General features: G+C 43.5%; 1 protein-coding gene and 1 long non-coding RNA gene across 2 annotated transcripts in view; one reads left to right on the forward strand and one right to left on the reverse strand.

Moving 5' to 3' along the window:
- LOC144164348 (Kv channel-interacting protein 4-like) overlaps positions 1–22,005 on the forward strand; it is a 560,797-nt gene that overhangs the window by 168,111 nt on the left and 370,681 nt on the right. The window lies entirely within an intron of this gene.
- On the reverse strand, positions 1,374–21,468 carry LOC144164101 (uncharacterized). The gene is made up of 3 exons (XR_013321051.1): positions 21,164–21,468; positions 19,279–19,548; positions 1,374–2,799 (listed from the first exon to the last, which is right to left on the reverse strand). It is a non-coding gene; the product is annotated as an uncharacterized LOC144164101 (long non-coding RNA).

The following is a 22,005-nucleotide window of genomic DNA, read 5'->3' on the forward strand; positions in this document are numbered from 1 at the left end:
CGTAATGCGGCTCATAATATAGTTCCCTCCTTACTGCGGCTCATAATCTACTTATAAAAGTTGGGTACCTAAGCCATTTATGTTCGTTTGCATTATTCTTTTTGCTTTACGAAAAAATATTCATATGGTACAGCACTTGCAAGGTTTGGTGGTATATGGAGTTTTATAAGCATACCTTTAGACTTAATGACCCCACATAGCAATAACAAGAACTGCAGACATCACAGAACAATACATACAAGTTCCCTGGTGAAGCCCATGGTTGAAATGTAATGTCATTGTTCATAAAACATTATTTTATCATGAGGCTAGCTTGTACATGGTGCCTTGCATTATGTCACTGCCGGTGGATGTGGGGTCATGGCTAGTATTACGAGGTGCCTCACGGCAAGCATTCTACGTCGATAGACTTTTTTAGAGCTGACTAGAACTGAAATCAGCAAAAAATTCTCTACAAAACATTCAGTCTATCCGCACCTTTAGGGTTTGCTAATTTCCATATTTGGGTTTCTTATGCTTTTCTTAGCAACATTTTTCTTTTGATAAGAAGGTGCATAACCAAAAGCAAAAGGCTTTTCTGTAAACCTTTGGTAGCTATATAATTGTTACAAAATATTTTACTCTAAATATGGCAGCTTAAACTGAGACTATGTGCATTTAAAAACATCAAAATAAGTTTAAATTGATCATACATTTTTAGCTGTTTTTATGCAAAACTGTACATGGGATATGAAGTGCACCACAAGGAGGGCTTTGGATAACGCTTTAGCAAATTTGGGACATTTAAGGTGCACTGAAATCTCTACACATGCGCTTTTTCACTTTCTGTATCCACCAGGAAAATGGCTGCCAATTTAGACAGCGATTCTAAATAGTAGTTAACGTGCATTTTAAAATAATCTCAAGCATGATAGCCACAAAATAATTTTTACAAGTTGTAGACATCACCCGTTACACCAGACATTGGCTACACTGTTGAGAGCTTTGACATCTACAATGACGTCTACAAAGCAAGCTTATACTGGTAGAATGTTCCATACCCTAATTACTGTGTGTTCACAGCTCACGTGTGAAGTATGGATACTGCTGCTTCAGCAAGAACCGAGGATGAGCACCCTTCCTGGTTCTGAAAAAAAATAACAGAGGAAATTCCTTAAGCAGGATTCTGAAACAGGGTTTAAAGAAACAAGAATGAACAAGAAATTCTTTCAAAACATGTAAAGCAATGCAAACAAATATTTATTTCAACTTCATTTCTACAAAAGACCACCTCATGAAGACTGGTGATGGGGTTTTGGCTCAAAAAAAGAGCCGAGAGCACTTATATAAATGCTACATGGAGCCTTTGCAGCCAAAAATTGTTTGGGCACCTGAACTAATCACTGTTCAACAAACTCATAAAAAATGTTTGAATGCATAAAAAACCAGTGGTAAACACAGGAAACAGTTAATACAGAATGACGGCACAAGTTTGTCCCGTCGTTCTCTTCTGTGTCCTGGGTTTTCCTATGGTTTTTCATCCATTCAAACATGTACCAGCTAGCCCAGTCCAACGCCTTGGTATCATAAAAATATGGATAGTCAGTCCTTACAGAAAGTTGAAAAAAAAAGAAAGTGTAAAGTAGGTGACAAAATTAATACGACAGCAAATTGGTTGGCTTTTAATTCTAAATGATAATATAAAAAAATAATGGCATGAATGAAAGTGAGCAGCACGCAAAGTACCTTGTTGCTAGCCCGACATTCCACTTTGAAGCAAAATGTCCTATTTCAACACTACATAGGGTAAACATGCAATGAGGCATTCCTTTAGGCACACAAAATATAACATAATTGTTAAAAAAGCTACGAATTAGTTGAAAAAACCTGACCACCACAAATTGGAATTAGTGACTAGATACAGTTTCAGAAATACACAGCGACATCATATAAAAATATATGGTTCCCATACAAAGATTGATCATAACAAAAATTTAGGACTACATTTATCACACTGGCATCAATGTGCAAAGCCGCTTAATGAAGGAAGACGGTCTTCCCTAAAAACATGTTAATATTGAGAACTCATGTGCTTCCCTGCAAGTTGGGTGTGTAAACCCACTGACATCTTAACTAACCCGCCTGAATCATGACTTTATAGACATTAAGGAATTTTACGAATTGGTTTATTGTAGCAAGCTGTCTAGTTTATTTCCCTATTTTTCTTGGCATTTCGTGTCTAATTCTAAATTTGGTGACTAGATAGCTTTTACTATGGTCATGCACTGGTGACAACGAGTATTTGATTTTACTTTTAAAAAATTTCAGTTTTGTTTTATTGCTCACCAGCCAACGATCTGAGATATCAGAGACGCTTCAAACGTATGTTGGCATTTCCTTCCTGCACTGTAGTACAACTAATGATGACTTTTACCATAATTTGTTCACAAATCGTAATATTTGGAAAGTATTCAGCCGAATGAAAATGTCATTTCAGAAGCATGCACAATCAACAAGGCCTCAATGACTCTCACGACATGGTCCACTTGTTTCTGTCACGAATAACCTGAGTGCAGACACATTCCACCGAAGACGAAGGTAACATGCCCTCTTGGGTGATGAATATTTAAAAAGCCTTACGAGTAAATTTGCTGCTGAGCACGTGAAATTGTGGAATTAAAACAAAAGATCCCTCTGCGGCATCTTTCACTTGGAGGAGCGCTTGACCACAAACTTTGAGAAGCTGGAAAATGCTCCATGAGCCGCTCCAGCCAGCAGAAACGATGGAGAACACAAGTTGGTAGGCGGACCGTTGGCATCCTGCGATTGTGAAGATATTTCTGTTTAGTAGATGCTCTTCTTTTTGTACCACTGTTTATTTCACCTTTAACAAGCAGCTGAACTCCTTAACGTTCGCATAATAAAATGCTGCAATGCGGAACAGTTAGCAGGGTTACCTCAATTTTGCTTTTCTACGAATTAACACAATGTAGGTAATCTGCACACAACTACAATCAAACTACAATTTTCACCTACTTCACTGCTAACATCAGAGTTTGACTGCTCAAGAACAAATACAGGTTAGACATGTGAGCAATCTGCTAAACTTATCCCCACAAACTGAACAATCAGGCATCAGAAATCGGCAAGGAAGGAGGTGTCACCTTTAAATGGCACTTTTTTCGTTCAAAACATAAACAACACCTGGAAGCTTGAAGCGTGAGAGGGGGTCTTTCACGCTGACAATGTCAGAACATAGCTTGCTAGTGGGCACGCGCACGATGTGCACAATGTGTTTCTTGAAAATGCGTGCAAAAGCTTGATTGATGTGTAGGACGAGAATTGCAGCACGTTTTGACACATGCCTTGTGGACACTTCTGCCTGCTAATGTCAATGCGGATTCCTGCTAGTCGCCCTCTTCGCTTCTTTCTGAATATAATGCTTTAGGCAGCCACAAGGACTGAATCAAAACGGCAAGCAATTGCCTACGTCCCACGCATCGGTGAAACTCTCGCACACATTTTCAAGAAACGCAGTGCATACATCGTGCATTTTCCCACTAGCAAGCTGCGTTCTGACATTGCCAGCGTGAAAGACCCCTCTCACTCTCCAAGCTTCCGGGTATTGTTTATTATATTCCATGCGCTGAATGCAAATCAGTGTACATTGGCGAAACGGGCAATCTGCACAGAAGATTAACGCAGCACTGGAACGAAGTGAACAAGGGCCGTGCAAAAACAAGTCCAGTGGCAGAGCACCGTGAGAGGACGGGACACGTGGTCGACTGGAACAAGACAAAATTACTGACAACTGAGTGCAATCTATCTTCTCGATTACTGCTCGAGTCCCTCATCGTTCAGACGATGCCCAACATTTTCAACATAATGGATGGCAATCTCCACCATATCGATACAAACTCACTGCGCCGCGTAATGTTTTCCACGACACATGCTCACCGTGAACAAGCACCAAACCGTTAAATGGCTTTTTTGACTTGGTCAGTGACCTACGTTTCATCACTGCAATAATGCTTTTACCTGTTTACATGGCATTCCGTCAAACACTGGACTACACCACATGAGCCATTGCCGTTCTTAACCTGCACCAGAGTATATAACCTTTCACTACTGCTATGAGATAGACCCATAAACGCACTTCAATATGGCCTTTATATTTAGCTCTTGGAAACATGTATAATTTCACCTTTATGTTTCACCTGCTACATCAGCTGGTAATATACAAAAAACATGAAAAAAAACTCTGGTTTAACACGCCAAAGCTACAGTTGGGATATGGGGAGCACTGTAGGGGAAGGCTTCGCATTAATTTTGACCACCTGGGTATTTTTGTGCCCACCGAAATCTCAAAACACGGGCGTCTTTACGTGTTGCCTCCATCTGAAAAGCGGCCACACCAAGCGGTAGCTTACCGACATTCGCCTCCACAGCACACCACCCTAGCCACTGCAGTGGGTTAAACATATGAAATAAAGCGAGTTTTGGAGTGCAAATGAAAATATTAATCACACGTCTTATTTTCCCAATCGATCTACCTTTTGAAATCCACCATGCATTCCCCCCTCTCCTACCGGCCTACCAAAACACCTTTTTCTCAAGAGTTAATCAGGCTGTTTTTAATGAAGTAAGTATTTAAAATTCGAGACTTGCCATCGTTAAAGTCATGCACTTTGTTTTAGAGATAAGCGACATTAGCCATTTGCAGCACCAGGAGTTAATTGTGTTAAGATCAGATTGAAAGCATTGACGGCAGTAGTTGAAAAAAATTGTGTGATAAATTACAACATCATCTGCAAATAGACCTACATGGGAGGATATGCAACATGGAAGATAGACCAAGCAACCTGCCTGGGGGGACAACAAAGTAGCACGAGGAAAAGAAGTATATAGTTATTAGAAGTAAACTGCATTTGAGAAGAATGAAAATCTTTTGCTCAAGTGAGGACATTAGGGTGAAGATTGAGAAGTAGTCTGTGGTGTGCAATGCGATTGAATGCTTTAGAAAAATCGAGAAAAACTACCGCAGTTTGTAAGCCTGCGTCAATGGATCAATGTAGATCGTGAACAAATCCTGAAAGTTGTGTTTCTCAAGTAACCCTTGTGAAAACCGTGGTGATACTCGAATGTCATACTGTGATTTTATCAACAATTAGCGACCTGAGAGTGGATGAAATGTTTCCCCACCTTGCATATGGTGCTTGTTAGGGAACTTTAATGGCGAAGTACCGTCTCCTGATTTAAAGATTGGTGCTACCTCGACTATCTTCCAACCATTGAGAATAGTGTCTGTCATGAGAGACTGCGAAAAAAGCGCTGTCAGAATTCTACAGACTGCGGGATGTACTTTTCGGCATAGTAAGATTAATACCAGTATGATCTGAAGTAGACCAGTTTGTATTGCAAGTTGAAAACCATATCGAAAGATCCTAAATGTTTGCTTGGCTTGATTACATACGAATACTTGCTTCAAAGTCAGTTCAATTCCTCTTCTTGCCCTTTAGTCATCGGCCCCAGATACTCTTCAATATCTCTGCTAAGCAATGACAAGCTCGAAACGCACAGCACTGCTCCATGAAAATGTTTCAAATAATCAGAGGCCACAGCACTGCTAACAGGTATACATCATGGCAGGTTCCAGAACATGCAATAACTAACCTGAAAGTACATAATCAGTGGGTGCACCGATATGGCAGCAGTGCCTGGACCGATGTGTCGAGCAAATGCGCTGACTTCTGAACGGGTGGTCCAAGCGGCGAGATGATGGATGAATAACCATTCCTCGCGGCAAAACGTACGGAGCACCAACGAAAGGCCACGCAGTACTTGGGTACAGCAGGTGCAGTGTCGGTTGGCCAATGGAGGCCCTGGCAAAGCCTCTGAAACTGGACTGGAAGGCAGCTGACCCAGGACAGCCAGCAGCAGCCCCTGCAGGTGCATAATCTGTGAGTGTGCTGATACTTGTTAAAAACATGAAGAGCACACACAAAGCACGAATGCTTACATCAAGTATATTTTTAATCGTTTAAAGACAGCAACCTCCAAGGCACTAATAATAACATATCCGGAACACCCCAAGTGAAATTTAGGTCACAGTAAGAATGTATTTATTAGACCCGCAGGTACTGTGAGTGGGGTATGCATGATATATGCAAAGCTCACTGGTGAGCTAATTTGCATGGTACGCATTCTAGCAGCTCATCTGTATCCCTTGCTTTCAATCGGAACTGGTGTGTGATAGTTGAGGCTCCTCCATTTCCATGTCTGACTTGTATCTGCACGTTCAATTCTCCAATATAAATCGAGTTGAGTGAGTGCCTACAGCTTTCTTGTTAGTCTCTGTATGGCATGCGGTTTTGCGAAAATGAGAACTAGCGAATTCGCTCAATTTTCTGCACTAATTTAAACAATACATATGCCTTTGATATCAAGCCCCCAGGCTTCCCGAGAGCTACTCTGACGGAATCGGCAGGCGCCTCGTAGGCGTTGTTAAATCTCCCCCATTACCCCGAGACTATGCTAACTCCCTGCGAGGCCACATGCGCGCATTTCACCTTCAATCTCCACGTATGTGAATTCGATACTATACCTCTATGAACTCTCAGATGGGCGTCGTCATATTCGTGCCGGACTCGTGAAGCTCGGCAACGTAAATTGCCGTACTCGCTCGCTGGCGCGCGACCCGAACTCTCTCACCGTTTCCTGTCCTTGCATACTATTTTGTCCCCCTTGCACCTTGTAAATTCTCATCTGTTTAACTACACCTCCTACGACCTCATCTCTTGACTGCTTTTCTTCCAGCACAACTCCGTCAGCACCCGGCCGACGCGTACGCAGTCGGGGCGCGTTGGCGAGCGAGTACGGCAATTTCACGACGCTGCTTCACGAGAACGGCTCGTATATCGCGGCCCGAAGACCGCGAGGCGTACGGTCGCCGGTCTCGCGAGCGCAATAGCTGCGAAGCGCACTGCACGGAATTCGTGTAGGGGGGGGGGGGGGATTTCACAACACCTACGAGACACCAGCCAAGGAATCAAGTGTACGCTTTTTCACATGCACTTCCTGGGAACCTCCTGTTCATGTTATTTCTTGGTATACCGCGGGTATTCACGAGGGAGGACTAATCACAGCGTTGTGCCACTCACGCGAAATTGCGACTGCGATCTGCAACCGCAAAGCCACTGTTTGAGAGACACATAAACAAACGCCCCGGTGTTAAAGAGCCTTGCGTGATGTGAAATTATTAGCAGCCGTGTACCATAGCGCGATCATCGTAGCCAAGGTCTAGCTTCAGCGTAAATTGATGCTGACTTCTGCGGAAACGGTTGACTGGGCGCCACACAAGTATACTAACTCACGTAGGCTCTCAGAGCAAACGAGATGGGGGTCTAGCGAATTACTGACCCATAAACACCAGAACTCGTTCCAACCAAATACAGAATAATAAAAAATGCGTACTTACTCGAGCAAAAGCGATGTTTCCAACGTACAATTCTCCTTCACTGTCGTCTTCATCTCGCGGACACACGAACACGCTTTGTTCTGATGCAATGTCATCCACTTTTGACGCGCAGTATTTTATCCGGTGATGATCGTTCTTCCGGGGTCCCCATGTTCAACACACGCGTAGGTTGGAAGGGTAGACATCACCCATAAAGCTTTTATAACTATGATTTAAGCTTGAAATAGATAAAACTAATCAAATCACGCCAGCAACCACTCGGCACAAAACGCCATTAAAAAAAACACAAAAAGTGAGAGATAGTTGCCAGACTTCAAATGCAGCACCTCTATGTTTGACGAAAATTGTGTTAGTACTGTAATGTTGGTAATTATCATTCTGCTTTCACAGTCCGAAATGTGTTTATAGCTTAAATTTAATGTTTTAAAACACAAAAATTGAATACACATAAAGGAATTGACATATATACTGATATTGGAAAGAGGTTTTGACGTTTGTTTTGGTTTTGTTTTCACGGCGGGCTTCTCAAGAGAGAAGGTGCGAGAAAACGAGCTACTTTGGATTTAGGAAGAGGGCGGTAAATGTCGGCGTGATAGAAAGCAAGGAACAGGCGCTTACCCTGGTCGTAAAAAAAAGAGCTAATAAAACTCTCACCTAAAGAAAAAAACAGGTTCGACGAGGAATCGAACCATTGACCTACAAAACAGTAAATGGACGCGTTAACACTCAGCTATCTCGGCTTTTTTTTTTTGCAGTGACTAGGAAGAGACTGTATAACGATGTCTGCGACACTGTTTTTCCCGTTCATATGTACAGAATTGCTCACTCTTCTGGCACGGGTCGAGATGTGTTAAAACGGGTTAGAAGAATGCCAGTTCCACCGGGATGTAAAACATTTTTCTTTCAACTACACACCGGGACACTCCTTGTGAAAACATGGATGCATGGATGCCGTGGGGTGAACAGTGTTGGTTATGCAACAAACCGGAAACCATTGAAGATGTTTTCATTAACTGTTGGGACGGGGTCTTCTTCTGGGATGTGCTGCAACGTACGCTGAAAAAAGATCTGCCAATCGATGCCCATGGTATTCGGTATTTGTCCGTTGAACATGATGATGATGGCATCTCTCTAGATCAGATAATGTTACTAGGTCTGCACAGTATATGGAGATGCCGAATGACAGTCCGCCATTCGGACATTGATGCGCGGCCAGTAAATGAGTATTTCTGAGAGGCCATTTTCTCTTTTCTTGAAGTTCAAAAGGCACGCCAATGTGTTCCAGACTGGTTGACACAAATGGAGGAGTTAACAAAAATGAAAATATATTACCTAGAGTGGAAGAGTGATTTTATGTCTTAGTGTAATGGGTTTGTTTTGTTGTTGTGTATTATGTTTGTAACAGTGGTGTTTGTCTGGAAATAAAGAAAAAAAAACTCAGCTATCTCGGCGGGCGGTGTTCGGGGCGCCTAAAACAACTCTATACTTACATAGGTTGTCAACGGATATTGTCGCTTGTGTCTAGTTTATGCTGCATTTTTGAAATTCTGGCTGTCCTAACGCTTGTTTCTCACGCACCGGTCTTGCAGACGAGGCCGCATTGCTAGCGCTGCAAGCGATTGAGCCAAAGCTCCCGTATTTGACTCAAGAAAAGCTATCGCAGTCAACCCGACCTTTTCTGCGCAAGCCACGGTAGCCACGAAATAAATGGAATGTGCCGTTAGAATTATGGCGTTGATAACGCTTGTTTGTCCGGCACCGTCTTGCAGACAAGCAATGTCGCGCTAATACTATAAGCGATGTCACTCCTGGCATGTCAGGCGCATCAAACCCGTCGTGTAAAACGACTGCTAACAGTGCGAAAACCTCCGAGTTTGTAACAAGTGGGGATTATGAGAAAGCGACCGATGCATGCGGTGGCGGCGACGTAATAGGTACAGCAAACAGGTAGGCAGAACGGCAGCGACGAGCGAAAATGATTTTACACGACCGCCCCCGTCGGCCTGCGCAAAAAAGGAAGATAGAACCCCTGCATACACGCCCTCGAAGAAAGCTGTACAGCCGATTCAGTTTGTTGTGGACGAAGAGCCACCGAGGCTGCAGCCACAAACGATTGTGCTTGCCGTGGTATGAGCCAAAGCATATCTTCACATCGTTATGTTATCGTCCGTCTGACTGTTACTCATTGAAGGGAAAATTCGCAACACAGTTAAACGTTGACGTCTAGCGTCTATGCCAGACATAGACGCTGCTGTTTAGGCCCTAAAAACCACCTTCAGGGCGTCTGTCGGTTCTGTCTGATGGCGCGCTCGCGCCGCTGATTACGAAGAAGGCGTCTGTTAGAGTTCACTGATCGTGTTGGCGAGCCGGTAAACGCCATCATGGTTAAACTCCCTGTTGGAAGACTACGCTTTTGGGACGATAGAGTGCCGACAGAGCTTCTTATTGGCCCCACAAACGCCATCAAGGTTAAACTCCCTGTTGGAAGACTAGGCTATTGGAACGATAGAGTGCCGACAGAACTTCGTATTGGCCCCACAGGCGTGCTGTGAGCCCAACAAGAAAGTCTGTTGGACTTTTTCCCGGGGCATAATAATACAGGAAAAATTCTTAGGTAAATTCGATTTCGTTGAGGACACCGATGCCTCGCGTAAAAGTATTATTTATAGGAGTACAAGAGGCATTTTGTAGCCTTCCCTTCCCGTGCACCCAGACATCGAAACGAACCTTGTGATACACTCGAAGAAGTAGATTAGGGCAGAGTGGAATTTAAACATTCAGCATGTTTTGTTCAATTTACGAACAGGAATTTTATAGCATTTCCCCTGGTCTATGTGGAGAGTTCATATTTAAACCTCTCAACGGGAGGTAAAATTGTGCAATGTGCGGTTTAAACATTCAGCCTGTTTTTGTGCAATTTTCCATGCTTGCATTCACACACCGTTCTTTTAGGCACCCTACCGATATGGTGCCGTGGTAACACCCCAATCGAGAAGAAATACTTTTTAGCACCCCTTTAATGGTCGTAGCACCCTTTGAAACTGTTGATTACACCCCTGAATTTTGGCACCCTCGAGGTGGGGTGTCCGAGCAATATTTGGGTGCTTGAAAGGTGCAAAAAGGGTGCAAAATGTTCAGTACACCCTTCTAGTACCTTAAAGGGTCTAAAAATGTTAAGATTTACACCCTTTAATTTGTGGCACCCTCATGATTGGGTGCCGGAGCAATGTTTTGGTCCCTAAAAGGTGCAAAAAGGGTGCAAAATGTTGAGTGCACCCTTTTAGCACCTTAAAGGGTGTTAAAAAGTTTAGTGTGTGAACCACTAGTACAATCTTCGCCAAATTTTTAGCTCCCATTTTTTTAGCTAGCGCCAGTCGACCTCCTTTTGAGCCGCGCCTTCCCCGAGTACAGGCGAGCCCGGTTGCGAGGATAGCTCTTGACGCTACTTGAAGCTAGGTCCGACTAGAGTTTAGCCGTGCTGTGAGGCTAGGACGGCAGGCTAGCGCATGCCCTCCGCTCTTTGCTGGCGCGCGCTGCTTTCGCGCTCTTCTTTTTCTGCAGGAGGCACCTGGTGGGTCCTTTTTATCGTTTTTCTTTTTATTCAGATGCCACAACTTTGCTACGAGAAACCGATACAACAACTACAACAACTTTGCAACGAGAAACCGATAACATTAGCTGAAGCTATGGCTTCTTAGCATGACTGCGAATAAGTCTTTTGTTTCTTGATTTATCTTAAGCAAGCAAGTGCTTACTCTAACGCTGTAGATATGCAGAGAAAAATGGACCGAATCTATAACCGTGCACAGCTCCCTTTGTTTCTGACTCTCAATATCAGTCATCGGTTTGTCCAGACAGCAGATTACTGAACAGAATTTGAACTGATGGGAACTGATGATAACTCATAGCCGCACTGTTCTCGTTCTAGCTGGCGTTCGCAAAGAGGGTGCAACAAACCGTCTGTATTCGCTGACTCCCAGACGTGGGATGGTGGCATTAAAAATTCTCAGTTTTACTGTTGCGATTAAGAAAAAGAAAGACGCGCTCTGCACCGCTATTGCATCTTGAGAGCAGAGTAACCGGAACTGATTACTCAGCAGAAAGGGGTAAAGTCAGCTAAACACTCACAAAGTTTAAATTGCGGGAAATTTCTTTTTAGATGCGACGCTGACAGCATCTGTTGTCGGCGTCCTGTCCTTCCTGCGTGCGTCCATCGTCGTTGTCGGCGTCTTCGTACGCACTCTCCTCCACTCTCCCCCTCTCCTCTCCGATAGCGAACACTCTCTCGCGAAGGGCATTGGATTGGATTCGATTGGATAGGCTTGGCTTGGCTTGGCGTGGCTTGCATTTGGATAGCATTGGATTAAACTGGATTGTGTTGGATTGTGTTGCGTCATAGCCGCGGCAGACGCACTGGCGCCGGTGCGTGCCCAGGTGAGAGCGAACACTCTCTCTCAACATCTGCGGGCGCGTGGCGCAGCGCACTCTCACTCCGCCGGTGGGTGGCGCTACGCGCACTTCCGCATGTGCAGTACTTTCTGTCCGCGGTCTCCTCTCCTTCGGGCGCGCTGCGGATATAACCGGTGTGCCGCTCTTCCGCGGCCTTTCGGTCGACGGTTGCCCTCCGCTTCCGCTTGTTGCCCCCCTCAGCGTCGCATCACACCAGGGTTCTCGCGAGGGCAGGTGGGCGTAATTTTTTTAGATTGTAATTTAGGTCACGAAGTTTATTAGTGAGTTCTCACAAACCGTGCAATATAATCATTCGAATTAGGTTTGATTGCCACCTGGCGCGAATACTCTTGTTTTTTCATTGGTCGGTTTGCGACATGTTCGGATACTTTTTGTGTTATCTCCAATGCTGGCATACGAGATAACAAGACATACTGATGTGTCTGTGCGGGACATTCACAAAGAATTCCAAATGTCGCAGTAGCGCACGTCGACAAAATGTTTTAATGGGACAGCCTTAACTGCACTACGCGTAAGTGCAGGACCCGCCGTCTGTAACACTCAAATATGGCCCCAAAGATAGCCGAAATCACGTGCAGAATGAAAGCAAGGGAAAGAACAGAAAATTTCGGTCTAAGGTTCAAACGTATGTAGGTGTAACAGGCAACCCCTGCCCATCACCAAGCCTTGGATTCAATTAACAAAAGCGTGGATCTAGTTAATGCGGTATGTCATTAGCCTTGAATGAGCGTGTTGGCCTTGAAGGATCACTGAAGTGATTTCTAAACATTTCAGGATTACTACACACTAAAAATTTTTACGCCCAAAAGGGTGCTTCAGCTTGTCGCCGCAGGAGCACCCTAAAAACTGAAAATTTTGCACCCTTTAGGGTGCTTGGATTCTGTTGCCGCAGGAGCACCCTTTGTGAAGCACCCCAGAAGACAGGTGCCTTATAACACCCTTTTCGACGTAAAAGTATCCTAGGGTGCTACATAGCACCCCAATCTGTAGGAGCATCTTCTGCAAAAGCACCCACCTAAAGGGGTACAAAAAGGGTGCGTCATCCTCGGTTCACAAATGGTGCAGCAGGTGTGAGACCACATATTGCACAATATGACACACGATTATGGTATGAAACATCCGTGCTTTCCAAGCTCGGTTCTGTGAGACATTCTATTGAAGCTCAACGTCAGCTGATAATTTCCTTGAACTTGTTTCACCGATTGTTAAAACATAGATTTAAAGAGTCAGGAGCCACATCTCAGTACAGAGTTATAACTTTAGAGGTAGCTGATTATCCAAAACATCGTAAAAAAACCAATTATATGTTCACTTTGCCGAACTGCAGTACGCATCCTTCGAGCGTCACTGCACAGCATAACCATACTATGCAGTGAAAGCAATTAGGTGTGCAACACTTCAACCACACAAAACTTCCTTGAACCTTAAAACACTCGGCTTCTCAGTATTGCATCAAACTTCCAATCACGGTAGCTACCTGCAATGTTTAGTGCCTTATTCTTGAGCTGAGCAGGAAGGTTCAATATGAAGGAAGACCAAATGCAAAATGTACTGTTTCCTCCGTACTGCGGCTCATAATATAGTTCCCTCCTTACTGCGGCTCATAATCTACTTATAAAAGTTGGGTACCCAAGCCATTTATTTTCGTTTGCATTATTCTTTTTGCTTTACAAAAAAATATTCATATGGTACAGCACGTGCAAGGTTTGGTGGTATATGGAGTTTTATAACCATACATTTAGACTAAATGACCCCACATAGCAATAACAAGAACTGCAAACATCACAGAACAATGCATACAAGTTCCCTGGTGAAGCCCATGGTTGAAATGTAATGTCATGGTTCATAAAACATTATTTTATCATGAGGCTAGCTTGTACATGGTGCCTTGCCTTATGTCCCTGCCGGCAGATGTGGGGTCGTTTGTCACTGTTGCAAATAAAAAGCCAACAGCCGGGGCCCATTAGTTTTGGGTAGTATTCCGAGGTGCCTCACGGCATGCATTCTTCGTCGATAGACTTTTGTAGAGTTGACTAGAACTGAAATCAGCAAAAGATTCTCTACAAAACATTCAGTCTATCCGCAGCTTTAGGGTTTGCTAATTTCCATATTTGGGTTTCTTCTGCCTTTCTTAACAACATTTTTCTTTTGATAAGAAGGTGCATAACCAAAAGCAAAAAGCTTTTCTGTAAACCTTTGGTAGCTATATAATTGTTACAAAATATTTTACTCTAAATATAGCAGCTTAAACTGAGAATATTTGCATTTAAAAACGTTAAAATAAGTTTAAATTGATCATAAATTTTTAGCTGTTTTTACGCAAAACTGTACATGGGATATGAAGTGCACCACAGGGAGGGCTCTGGATTAGCTTTAGCAAATTTGGGACATTTAAGGTGCACTGAAATCTCTACACATGCGCTTTTTCACTTTCTGTATCCACCAGGAAAATGGCTGCCAATTTAGACAGTGATTCTTAATAGTAGTTGACGTGCATTTTAAAATGATCTCAAACATTATAGCCACAAAATTAATTTTTACAAGTTGTAGACATTGCGCGTTACACCAGACATTGGGCTACACTGTCAAGACCTTTGACATCTACAATAACCTCTACAAAGCAAGCTTATGCTGGTAGAATGTTTCATACCATAATTACTGTGTGTTCAGAGCTCACGTATGAAGTGTGGATACTGCTGCTTCAGCAAGAACCGAGGATGAGCACCCGTCCTGGTTCTGAAAAAAAAATAACAGAGAAAATTCCTTAAGCAGGATTCTGAAACAGGGTTGAAAGAAACAAGAATGAACAACAAATTCTTTCAAAACATGTAAAGCAATGCAAACAAATATTTATTTCAACTTCATTTCTACAAAAGACCACCTCATGAAGACTGGTGATGGGGTATTGGCTCAAAAATAGAGCAGAGAGCACTTATAGAAATGCTACAGGGAGCCTTCGCAGCAAACATTGTTTGAGCACCTGAACTAATCACTGTTCAACAAACTCATAAAAAATGTTTGAATGCATAAAAAACCAGTGGTAAAAACAGGAAACAGTTAAAACAGAATGACGGCACAAGTTTGTCCCGTCGTTCTCTTAAAAATAGTATAAAGTAGGTGACAAAATTAAAACGACAGCAAATTGGTTGGCTTTTAATTTTAAATGATAATTTAAAAAATAATGGCATGAATGAAAGTGAGCAGCACGCAAAGTACCATGTTGCTAGCCCGACATTCCACTTTGAAGCAAAATGTCTGCTCAACACTACATAGGCTAAACATGCAATGAGGCATTCCTTTAGGCACACAAAATATACCATAATTGTTAAAAAAGCTACGAATTATTTGAAAAAACCTGACCACAACAAATTGGAATTGGTGACTAGATACAGTTTCAGAAATACACAGCGACATCATATAAAAATATATGGTTCCCATACAAAGATTGATCATAGCAAAAAATTATATTGATTAATTGATTGTAGGGTTTTAAGTTCGCGCCGACGCAACGCAGGCGATGAGGCGCGCCGTAGTGGAGGGCTCCGGATTTTGACCACCTGGGGATCTTTATCGTGCGCCGAAATCTCGTACACACGGGCGTTTTTGCTTTTCGCCTCCATCACAAAAGCGGCCGCCACGGCCGGAAATAACAAAAATTCAGGACTACATTTATCAGACTGGCATCAATGTGCAAAGCAGCTTAATGAAGGAAGACGGTCTTCACTAAAAACATGTTAATATTGAGAGCTCATGAGCTTCCCTGCAAGTTGGGTGTGTAAACCCACTGACACCTTAACTAACCCGCCTGAATCATCACTTTATAAACATTGAGAAATTTTACGAATTGGTTTATTGTAGCGAGTTGTCTAGTTTATTTCCCTACTTTTCTTGGCATTTCGTGTCTAATTCTAAATTTGGTGACTAGATAGCTTTTACTATGGTCATGCACTGGTGACAACGAATATTTGATTTTACTTTTAAAAAATTTCAGTTTTGTTTTATTGCTCACCACCCACGATCTGAAATATCAGAGGTGCTTAAAACGTATGTTGGCATTTCCTTCCTGCACTGTAGTACAACTAATCATGACTTTTACCATAATTTGTTCACAAATCGTAATATTTGGAAAGTATTCAGCCGAATGAAAATGTCATTTCAGAAGCATGCACAATCAACAAGGCCTCAATGACTCTGACGACGCAGTTCACTTGTTTCTGTCACAAATAACCCGAGTGCAGACACATTCCACCGAAGACGAAGGTAACATGCCCTCTCGGGTGATGAATATTTAAAAAGCCTTAGGAGTAAATTAGCTGCTGAGCACATGAAAGTGTGGCATTAAAACAAAAGATCCCTCTGCGGCATCTTTCACTTAGAGGAGCGCTTGACCACAGACTTTGAGAAGCTGGAAAATGTTCCATGAGCCGATCCAGCCAGCAGCAACGATGCAGGAAACAAGTTGGTAGGCGGATCGTTGGCATCCTGCGATTGTGAAGATATTTCTGTTTAGTAGATGCTCTTCTTTTTGTACCACTGTTTATTTCACCTTTAACAAGCAGCTGAACTCCTTAACGTTTGCATAATAAAATGCTGCAATGTGGAACAGTTAGCAGGGTTACCTCAATGTTGCTTTTCTACGAATTAACACAATGTAAGTAATCTGCACACAACTACAATCAAAGTACAATTTTCACCTACTTCCCTGTAACATCAGCGTTTGACTGCTCAAGCACAAATACAGGTTAGACATGTGAGCAATCTGCTAAACTTATCCCCACAAACTGAACAATCAGGCATCAGAAATCAGCAAGGAAGTTGGTGTCACCTTTAAATGGAGCTTTTTTCGTTCAACACATAAACACCTGGAAGCTTGAAGCATGAGAGGGGGTCTTTCACGCTGACAATGTCAGAACATAGCTTGCTAGTGGGCACGTGAATGATGTGCACAATGTGTTTCTTGAAAATGCGTGCAAAAGCTTGATTGATGTGTAGGACGAGAATTGCAGCACGTTTTCACACAGGCCTTGTAGACGCTTCTGCCTGCTAATGTCAATGCGGATTCCTGCTAGTCGCCCTCTTCGCTTCTTTCTGAATATAATGCTTTAGGCAACCACAAGGACTGCATCAAAACGTGCAGCAATTACCTACGTCCCACACATCGGTGAAACTCTCGCACACATTTTCAAGAAACGCAGTGCATACATCGTGCATGTGCCCACTAGCAAGCTATGTTCTGACATTGTCAGCGTGAAAGACCCCCTCCCACGCTCCAAGCTTCCGGGTATTGTTTATTAGATTCCATGCGCTGAATGCAAATCAGTGTACATTGGCGAAACGGGCAATCTGCGCAGAAGATTAATGCAGCACTGGAACGAAGTGAACAAGGCCATGCAAAAACAAGTCCACTGGCAGAGCACCGTGAGAGGACGGGACACGTGGTCGACTGGAACAAGACAAAATTACTGACAACTGAGTGCAATCTATCTTCTCGATTACTGCTCGAGTCCCTCATCGTTCAGACGACGCCCAACATTATCAACAGAATGGATGGCAAATCTGCACCATATCTATGGAAACTCATTGCGCCGCGTAATGCCCAATATATAGCTTCGTTTTCCACGACACATGCTCACTGTGAACAAGCAACAAACCGTTAAATAGCTTTCTTGACTTGGTCAGTGACCTAAGTTTAATCACTGCAATAATGCTTTTACCTACCTACACGGCATTCCGTCAAACACTGGACTACACCACATGAGCCATTGCCGTTCTTAACCTGCACCAGAGTATATAACCTTTCACTACTGCTATGAGATAGACCCATAAACGCACTTGAATATGGCCTTTATATTTAGCTCTTGGAAACATTATGTATAATTTTACCTTCAATTTTCACCTGCTACAGCAGCTGGTAATATACCAAAAACATGAAAAAAGACGGCGGTTTAACACGCCAAAGCTACACTTGGGATATGGGGAGCACTGTAGGGGAAGGCTTCGCATTAATTTTGACCACCTGGGTATTTTTGTGCGCACCGAAATCTCAAAATACGGGCGTCTTTACCTGTTGCCTCCATCTGAAAAGCGGCCACACCAAGCGGTATCTAACCGACATTCGCCTCCACAGCACACCACCCTAGCCACTGCAGTGGGTTAAACATATGAAATAAAGCGAGTTTTGGAGTGCAAATGAAAATATTAATCACACGTCTTATTTTCCCAATCGATGTACCTTTTGAAATCCACCATGTAATCCCCCCTCCCCTACCGGCCTACCAAAACACCTTTGTCTCAAGAGGTAATCAGGCTGTTGTTAATGAAGTAAGTATTTACAATCCGAGACTTGCCACCGTTAAAGTCATGCACTTTGTTTTAGAGATAAGCGACATTAGCCATTTGCAGCACCAGGAGTTAATTGTGTTAAGATCAGGTTGAAAGCGTTGACGGTAGTAGTTGAAAGAAATTGTGTGATAAATTACAACATCATCTGCAAATAGACCTACATGGGAGGATATGCAACATGGAAGATAGACCAAGCAACCTGCCTGGGGGGACAACAAAGTGGCACGAGGAAAAGAAGTATATAGTTATTAGAAGTAAACTGCATTTGAGAAGAATGAAAATCTTTTGCTCAAGTGAGGACATTAGGGTGAAGTTTGAGAAGTAGTCTGTGGTGTCCAATGCGATTGAATGCTTTAGAAAAATCGAGAAAAACTACCGCAGTTTGTAAGACTGCGTCAATGGATCAATGTAGATCGTGAACAAATCCTGAAAGTTGTGTTTCTCAAGTAACCCTTGTGAAAACCGTGGTGATACTCGAATGTGATATTGTGATTTTATAAATAATTAGCGACCTGAGAGTGGATGAAATGTTTCCCAACCTTGCATATGGTGCTTGTTAGGGAAATTTAATGGTGAAGTACCGTCTACTGATTTAGAGACTGGTGCTACCTCGACTATCTTCCAACCATTGAGATTAGTGCCTGTCATGAGAGACTGCGAAAAAAGCGCTGTCAGAATTCTACAGACTGCGGAATGGACTTTTCGGTATAGTATGATTAATAGGAGTATGATCTGAAGTAGACCAGTTTGTATTGCAAGTTTAAAACCATATCGAAAGATCCTAAATGTTTGCTTGGCTTGATTACATACGAATACTTGCTTCAAAGTCAGTTCAATTTCTCTTCTCGCCCTTTAGTCGTCAGCCCCAGATTCTCTTCAATATCTCTGCTAAGCAATAACACGCTCCATACGCACAGCACTGCTTCATGAAGATGTTTCAAATAATCAGAGGCCACAGCACTGCTAACAGGTATACATCATGGCAGGTTCCACAACATGCAATAACTAACCTGAAAGTACATAATCGGTGGGTGCACCGATATGGCAGCAGTGCCTGGACCGATGTGTCGAGCAAATGCGCTGACTTCTGAACAGGTGGTCCAAGCGGCCAGATGATGGATGAATGACCATTCCTGGCGGCAAAGCGTACGGAGCACCAACGAAAGGCCAGGCAGTACTTGGGTACAGCAGGTGCAGTGTCGGTTGGCCAAGGGAGGCCCTGGCAAAGCCTTTGAAACTGGACTGGAAGGCAGCTGCCCCAGGACAGCCAGCAGCAGCACCTGCAGGTGCATAATCTGTGAGTGTGCTAACACTTGTTGAAATACAAGAAGAACACACACAAAGCACGAATGCTTACATCAAGTAGATTTTTAATCGTTTAAAGACAGTAACCTCCAAGGAACTAATGAGAACATTCCCGGAACACCCCAAGTGAATTTTAGGTCACAGTAAGAATGTATTTATTAGACCCGCAGGTACTGTGAGTGGGGTATGCATGATATATGCAAAGCTAGCTACTGAGCTAATTTGGATGGAACGCATGCTAGCAGCTCATCTGTATCCCTTTCTTTCAATCGGAACTGGTGTGTGATAGTTGAGGCTCCTCCATTTCAATGTCTGACTTGTATCTGCACGTTCAATTCTCCAATATAAATTGAGTTGAGTGAGTGCCTACAGCTTTCTTGTTAGTCTCTGTATGGCCTGCGGTTTTGCGAAAATGAGAACTTGCGAATTGGCTCAGTTTTCGCACTAATTTAAACAATACATATGCCTCTGATATCAAGCCCCAGACTTCCCGAGAGCTACTCTGACGGGATCGGCAGGCGCCTCGTAGGCGTTGTGAAATCTCCCCCACTACCCCGAGACTATGTTAACTCCCTGCGAGGCCACATGCGCGCATTTCACCTTCAATTTGCACGTATGTGAATTCTATACCTCTATGAACTCTCAGACGGGCGTCGTCATATTCGTGCCGGACTCGAGAAGCTCGGCAACGTAAATTACCGCACTCGCTCGCTGGCGCGCGGCCCGAACTCTCTCATCGTTTCCTGCCCTAGCATACTATTTTCTCCCCCTTGCACTCTGTAAATTCTCATCTGTTTAACGCGGCCCGAACTCTCTCACCGTTTCCGGCCCTTGCATACTATTTTCTCCACCTTGCACTTTGTAAATTCTCATGTTTAACTACACCTCGTGCGCCCTCATCTCTTGCCTGCTTTTCTTCCAGCACAACTCCGTCAGCACCCGGTCGACGCGTACGCTGTCGGGGCGCGTTGGCGAGCGAGTACGGCAAATTCACGACGCTGTTGTCGAGCTTCACGAGAACAGCACACATATCGCGGCCCGAAGACCGCGAGGCGTACGGTCGCCGGTCTCGCGAGCGCAATAGCTGCGAAGCGCACTGCACGGAATTCGTGTAGGGGGGGGGGGGAGATTTCACAACACCTACGAGACGCCAGCCGTGGAATTACGTGTACGCGTTTTCACATGCACTTCCAGCGAACCTCCTGTTCATGTTATTTCTTGGTATACCGCGGGTATGCACGAGGGAGGACTAATCACAGCGTTGTGCCACTCACGCGAAATTGCGACTGCGATATGGAACCGCAAAGGCACTGTTTGAGAGACACATAAACAAACGCCCCGGTGTTAAAGAGCCTTGCGTGATGTGAAATTATTAGCAGCCGTGTACCATAGCGCGATCATCGTAGCCAAGGTCTAGCTTCAGCGTAAATTGATGCTGACTATGCGGAAACGGTGGACTGGGCGCTAAACAAGTATACTAACTCACGTAGGCTCTCAGAGCAAACGAGATGGGGGTCTAGCGAATTACTGACCCATAAACACCAGAATTCGTTCCAACCAAATACAGAATAATAAAAAATGCGTACTTACCCGAGCAAAAACGATGTTTCCAACGTACAATTCTCCTTCACTGTCGTCTTCATCTCGCGGACACACGAACACGCTTTGTTCTGATGCAATGTCATCCACTTTTGACGCGCAGTATTTTATCCGGCGATGATCGTTCTTCCGGGGTCCCCATGTTCAACACACGCGTAGGTTGGAAGTGTAGACATCACCCATAAAGCTTCTATAACTATGATTTAAGCTTGAAATAGATAAAACAGATTAAATCACGCCACCAACCACTCGGCACAAAACGCCATGAAAAAACACACAAAAAGTGAGAGATAGTTGCCAGACTTCAAATGCAGCACCTCTATGTTTGACGAAAATTGTGTTAGTACTGCAATGTTGGTAATTATCTTTCTGCTTTCAAAGTCTGAAATGTGTTTATAACTTAAATTTAAGGTTTTTAAACACAAAAAGTGAATACACATAAAGTAATTGACATATATACTTTTATTGTAAAGAGGTTTGACGTTTCTTTTGGTTTTCTTTTCACGGCGGGCTTCTCAAGAGAGAACGTGCGAGAAAACGAGCTACTTTGGGTTTAGGAAGAGGGTGGTAAATGTCGGCGTGATAGAAAGCAAGGAACAGGCGCTTACCCTGGTCGTAAAAAAATGAGCTAATGAAACCCTCATGTAAAAAAAAAACACGTTCGACGAGGAATCGAACCATTGACCTACAAAATAGTAAACGGACGCGTTAACAATCAGCTATATCGGCGGGCGGTGTACGAAGCGACTAAAACAACTCTATACTTACGCAAGTTGTCAACGAATATTGTCGCTTGTGTCTAGTTTATGCTGCATTTTTGAAATTCTGGCTGT

This window comes from Haemaphysalis longicornis, unplaced genomic scaffold, assembly GCF_048455015.1.
Source record: "Haemaphysalis longicornis isolate Haplotype H1 unplaced genomic scaffold, Haemaphysalis longicornis Haplotype H1 scaffold_13, whole genome shotgun sequence".
Classification (NCBI taxonomy): Eukaryota; Metazoa; Arthropoda; class Arachnida; order Ixodida; family Ixodidae; genus Haemaphysalis; species Haemaphysalis longicornis.